Below are 6,240 nucleotides of genomic sequence, written 5' to 3'. Positions count from 1 at the left end.
CCAACAAAAATTCAGAAGTGCAGCTGTGGCTCAAGTGGTAGAATTCTAGTCCTGGGCATAAACATTCAGGACAGGATCCAGACCTGAGTTTATCAAGCCTCAGTACTGGCACACACACACACACACACACACACACACACACACACACACACACACTGTTAAGATTTTTAAATACTTATCAAAAGTAGAACAAATAAATTTAATTGATAAATATATTCAAGTGTGGTGGCACATGCTTATAATCCCAGTATTTGAGAAGCCAAGGCAGGATCACAAGTTTGAAGCCAATCTCAATTTACATAGTCCCTGTCTCAATTAAAGAAGTTGGGGGGCTGGGAAGTTGGCTCAGTGGTAGAGCGCTTGCCTTGCATGCCTGAGGCCCTGGGTTCAATTCCTCAGCACCATATAAGCAAAAAGAAAAAAAAAGCCAGAAGTGGCGCTGTGGCTCAAGTGGTAGAGCGCTAGCCTTGAGCTGAAGAGCTGAGGAACAGCGCCCAGACCCAGAGTTCAGACCCCACAACCGGACCCAAAAAAAAAATTAAAAAATTAAAAAAAAAAAAGAAGTTGGATGCAAGTGGCTCAAGCCTGTAATCCTAGCTACTCAAGAGGCCAAGATCTGAGAAGTCCTGGTTTTCAGCTAGCCAGGGAAGAAAAGTTCATCAGACTCCTAACTCCAATTAAGCAGCAAAAAGATGGAAATGGAGGTGTGGCTCAAGTGGTAGAGTGACAGCCTTAAGTGAAAATACTCCAGGCCCTGAGTTCAGGCCCCACTACTGGCCCAACAAGAGAAGGAAGCTGGTCACCAGAGGCTTACACATATAATCCTAGCTATTCAGAAGGCTGAGATCTGAGGATCAGGGTTCAAAACCTGGGCAGGAAAGTCTCTATGAGACTCTTATCTCCAATTAACTACCAGAAAACTATAAGTGGTGATATAGCTCAAAGTGGTAGAGAGCTAGCCCACAACAAAAGAACTCATTGACAGCATCCAGGTCCTGAGTTCAAGCCTCATGACCAACAACAAAAATGTAACTTCATGGTCCATATCCTTGAGAAACTTCAAGGGGAAGGTCATATACTAGACTATCTGCTGATGCTTGTGGTCAGAAACCACTAACCTGAAGCTGGTTTGGTTCTTGCACACACAATGACGTGCAGGCTCTTCCCCATGCTTGGAAAACATGGCTTACAGAAACAAGTTCCCCAAGTGGCCACTTTTCGGCAGTCATGATGTCTGGGCTTTCCTCATTGGCTCCTCCTGTAACCGATGGGAGGGTGCAGTCAAACAAACTCTGTCACGTCCTGACGGGTGTCTGCTGATTGCTGAGTATTCCTGCCTACTTCAGCTTTCCTGATGAAATCACAGAGCCCTCAGATGTTTGCCCTGAAGTCAGCAGGCCTCCTGTTTCAAAATCCACAGGCCTGAGACAGTGACTCACTTCCTTTAGCCTACTGGGTTCAACCACTCCTTCCTGGATCAACAAATTCTGGCATCACCCCTCCAGAGCTCCCCAGGACCCAAACATCCCCACAGCCAACGAGACAGGAGTTCTCTCTCTGACTCTGCTATTGATGGGGGAAACAGCAGTTATGTGGATAGCTAGGGAGCATTTCTACCTCTATAATCCTGTAGGGTTGGGGGAGGGGAGTGTATGTACATGCATGAAATGGGACTTGAACTCCAGGTGTTCTCCCTTACCTTTTCAGCACAACTCATATCTAACCACAAATGTAAAGGTACATTACAAGCCAGGCCGGTGGCTCACGCCTATAATCCTAGCTTCCTCAGGATGCTGAGATCTGAGGATCAAAATTTGAAGCCAGCCAGGGCAGGAAAATCAGCGAGACACTTATCTCCAATTAACCACCAAAAAAAAAAAAAAGCAGAAGTATGGCTCCAGTGGTAGAGTGCCATCCTTGAGTGAAAAAAAACTTAGGGACAGCACCTAGGTCCTGAGTGGCACAGAACTGGCACACACACACAGAGAGCCCAGCACATTACACCTTAGTCCAGCTCAGTTGACCCCAAAGCCAGCTCTGTTTCCTGTTGAGCCGATCTGATTTGACATGCCAGTATCTAGAATGTCTTCAATGAACACTAGTCATCTCAGCAGCCTGGATACCTTGAATCCCTGTAGGTGTGGGAGTCCCTAACACGTGGCTCCAAGCAGAAAGCCCACCAATTAAGTAAGTCAAAGTTGAATGAACATTCTCTTTTCCCTGGAGCTCCACTGTTTGGCCCAGCCAGACAACAGGGCACTTGTCACTGTGTTTGGCATATGCTCTTAGCCTCCTTTGTGTCACTGAGCCCTGGAGACCACACAATAGCTGTTACCCCAGGTCCCATGCTGACGCTGGGGCCTTTGTTCTTCTAGCTAAGGACTCATTGTTCCCAGGCCCTTTTCTTTCTGCTTTGTCCTCTTGTTTTTGACTCCATCTTAGTGACTGACTGCTTTCCTCCATTTTTCTCTCTGTGATCAGCTTTTATTTCTTCTCCTTGTTAGCCTTTGCTTTCTCTTTTTTGTGTTTGTTTTTATTTTATTTGTGTGTGTGTGTCAAGTACTAGGGCTTTTGGCTGGTTTTTCTGCACAAAGCTGATGCTCTACCACTCAAGCCACACCTCTGCTTCCAGATTTTTGCTGGCTAAAGTGGAGATAAGAACCTCACAGACTTTTCTTTCTGTGCTGATTTTGAACTGCAATCTTCAGATTGCAGACTCCTGAGTAGTCAGGATTCTAGGCATGAGCCACCAGTGCCTGGCTTCTTACTGGGTTTGAATAGCATCCCATCTATGAGCCCTTTCTTTATCTTTCATTTCTTTAAACTTTTTAGTCTTAAAAATACTGAAGCTGTTTCTGTGTAAGGTCACTTCCTGCCATATCACACCTTCTGAGAATCTCCTAGTCACTGACTCCTCGGCCTCTCCTGGGACTCCATGTTACTCAGCTGCTCTAAGGACAAAGGACAACCTCCTTCTGTTGTCCCATTGCCTGTTCACAGAACACACTGTGCAGAGCACGGAATGGGAGCATCCTCTGGGCTGTGACAATGGCTCTACCTTGTCCTACAATCAGACTTGAATGGAAGCAACCAAATAGTTCTGGCTACGTCATGCCCAAGTTCTGATCGATTTCTATTCTCCAGGGAGAGTGATGGTTATGATCCTGCTGCTATTTCTTTCTCTTCCTGGGAAGAAATCTCCTTTGCTCAGCTCTTCCACGTAATCCTGACAGCTTCAACTCATCTATTCTGACCTCTAATTAGTCTTTTCTGCAGGTCTATTCATCGTGCCTTTGGGAATATCTAATTATGAGGCTGCCTAGCCCTATGTTCCCACCTCATCTCATGGTTCAGGGAACTGCACTGAGGCCCTGCCTTCTGTCACTCAGACAGACTTAGCAGTGAAGTTGGTAACAAGTCCTCCAAGGGAACACATAAAATAGGCCTCTAAAATACATGGGTTTAACAGACATGGGTCATTTCCCAACATAGAGCTTGACTTGCCTCAATTGCTAACTGCAGCTATTTCTTACCCACTCAGAATTCTGAATCCTTTACTCTCAGGATCTTCAATAATATTGATGATGATGACAATGATAATGATAATAGCAATAATAATAAAGCTGGGTGCTGATGGCTCACACCTGTAATCTTAGCTACTCAGGAGGCTGAGATCTGAGGATCACTGTTCAAGGCCAGCTCCTGCAGAAAAAAAACCCTGTGAGATCCCTTATCTATAATTAACCACTGAAAATCCAGAAGTGGAGCTGTAGCTCAAAGTGGTAGCATGCTAGCCTTGGGCAAAAGAGCTCAAGGATACTGCCTAGCCCCTGAGTTCAAGCCCTATGACTGACAAAACCTAACAAACGAACAAAAAAACCTTCTAAAATATCCACAACTTAATTACAAGGGCCAGAGGGACCAAAGGATGGAGAGAAAATGGAAATTAACTTAACAGCTGCAGGAGAAAGTAACTAAAGGCTCTGTCACATTCCTGAATGCATACGGAAACCCTGACTTCCATCTCTTCATGGCTGACCACCAGGGCCAAATTTAAGTATAAACTTCCGAGACTCATCCCTAACTAACCCAGAGCAATGAATATTCCTACTGACTGCCCTTCTATCCCAAAGCTTCCCTTTTTCCACGTGATCCCTCCCATTAACTATAGCTGATAGAGGTGCAATATCAACAACTTATACTTTCGTTCCCTTCCCCATTTTTTTTTAACCAGGCCTGGAGCTTGAACTCAGGGCCTGGATACTGTCCTTGAACTTTTAACCTGAGGGTAGCACCTTACCATTTGAGCCACAGCTCCACTTGTGGCTTTTTGCTGGTCCATAGGAGATAAGGAGTCTCACCAGACTTTCCTGTCTGGGCTGGCTTGGAACTGCAATCCTTAAGATCTTTAGATCTCAGCTTCCTGAGTAGCTAGGATTACAGGTGTGAGCCACCTGTGCCCAGCTTATCTCAATATCTGTTATAAAAATACTCAGCTCTAGATCTAGTGGACATTTTCCAACTGCCATGTAACTTTGCTTTTGGAACTTGTCCCAGGTCCCTTCTTCTGGCTAGCATCTATAACTGCTCAATAAATCCTTTGATTTAGATATTCTTTCATTTCAAGAGTTTTGGCATCAAAGTCAGTATCAAGTGATGGACATCCCTTGGGACAAATAGTGCAAATGCCACAAGACCTGAGGAAGAGAAAGCCCTACTAAAAGAAGTGAAAGTCTGAACTAGGACCTATTGCTGCCATTAGTAAGATGGGCTCCTGTCTCATACATACAGTCCAAGCTGAAGGAGGCCACATAGGTACCACATTCTGAAGCTGGAAGTAGGGAACTTTTCCTAGGGCACAGTATTTACTTGCAAGACAATGTTGGTGGATGCTAGCCAACAACGAACTAGTCAACACCAAGACCCTGGAGAGCTGTATACTGTACCGACACTGGCACCACACTGTGCACTGCCTCTGGGCTACAAGGAGGAGGTTAAATTGATTACCAAGGAGGAAGAGATTCTAAATAAAACATGAGCAAAAGTAATTCAAAACAGCCTGAGTGCTAGTAGCTCACACCTGTAATCCTAGCTACTCAGGAGGCTGAGATCTAAGGATCTCAGTGCAAAGCCAGCCCAGGCAGAAAAGACCATTAGACCATTAGACTCCTCCTCCTCCTCCTCCTCTTCTTCTTCTTCTTTTTTGTCGGTCATGGGGCCTGAACTCTGGGCCTGGGCACTGTCCCTCAGCTCTTCAGCTCAAGGCTAGCTCTCTACCACTTGAGCCACAGCGCCACTTCCGGATTTTTTTTTTCTGCTTAATGTGATGCTGAGGAATCCAACCCAGGGCCTCATGCATGAAGGCAAGCACTCTACCACTGAGCCACCTTCCCAGCCTATCCATGAGACTCTTATCTTCAGTTAACTTCCAAAAAGCCAGAAGTGAAGCTGTGGTTCAAGTGGTAGAGCACCAGCCTCAAGAAGAAAAAAAAAGCTAAAGAACAGTGCCCCGGCACTCCAACAGCACAACCCATTCCCCATGCCGAGAATGCTTCCAGGACTTTCCCAGAATTCCATCTGGCAATCCCCCAGGATCCAGCTTGAGCCCTGCCTCCCCTAAAAAGCTTTCACGCCTGGCTTCTCTGACATCCAAAGCTGTCTCTACTTCAGTGCCTGAGTGCTTACACCTTCATGGCGTCGTCTCTTTAGTAAAATGCTTTGCACTTTCAAAATAGTGTTCAGGGTTCAGGTAAGCAGAGAGGACCAAGACAACCTCTCAGTCCCCTCCCTCCCGCCAAAGCCCCAGCCCACCCGTTCTGTGGTCTTAGGTGATCCTCCTTCACTAAGCTCTCTGTTCCACTTCCCACACTCAGTGCCTGGGCACAATGAGTGCTCAGCAAAGAGCAACTGAATGAGATCGGAGATCAGAAGCAGCAGCGAACTTTACCCAAGACCCTGAGGCAGCAGAACAGAAGTTTAAAAGGACAGGGTGAGGGATTAGAAACACTTGGGTGTCTAGCTACTGGGAAACTGGCCAATATTTACAAGTCCCAGAATAGGAAAGCTGCACAGTTAAAGCTCAGGCTAGGAGTATCATGTGTCTTGGCTCCAGAAATCCTGGAGGAACTGGGTATTGGAGAACATCATTCAGTGTTTGCTGAAGATTAAATACAATATGTGTCTGCACAGGACTGGGGTCTGAGAACTCAGGGAAGCCAGTTCTGCCATCCTAGCTCAGAT

Source organism: Dipodomys spectabilis, unplaced genomic scaffold, assembly GCF_019054845.1.
Source record: "Dipodomys spectabilis isolate Male_0828 unplaced genomic scaffold, ASM1905484v1 ptg000030l, whole genome shotgun sequence".
NCBI lineage: Eukaryota > Metazoa > Chordata > Mammalia > Rodentia > Heteromyidae > Dipodomys > Dipodomys spectabilis.
This window is presented reverse-complemented; position numbering follows the sequence as displayed.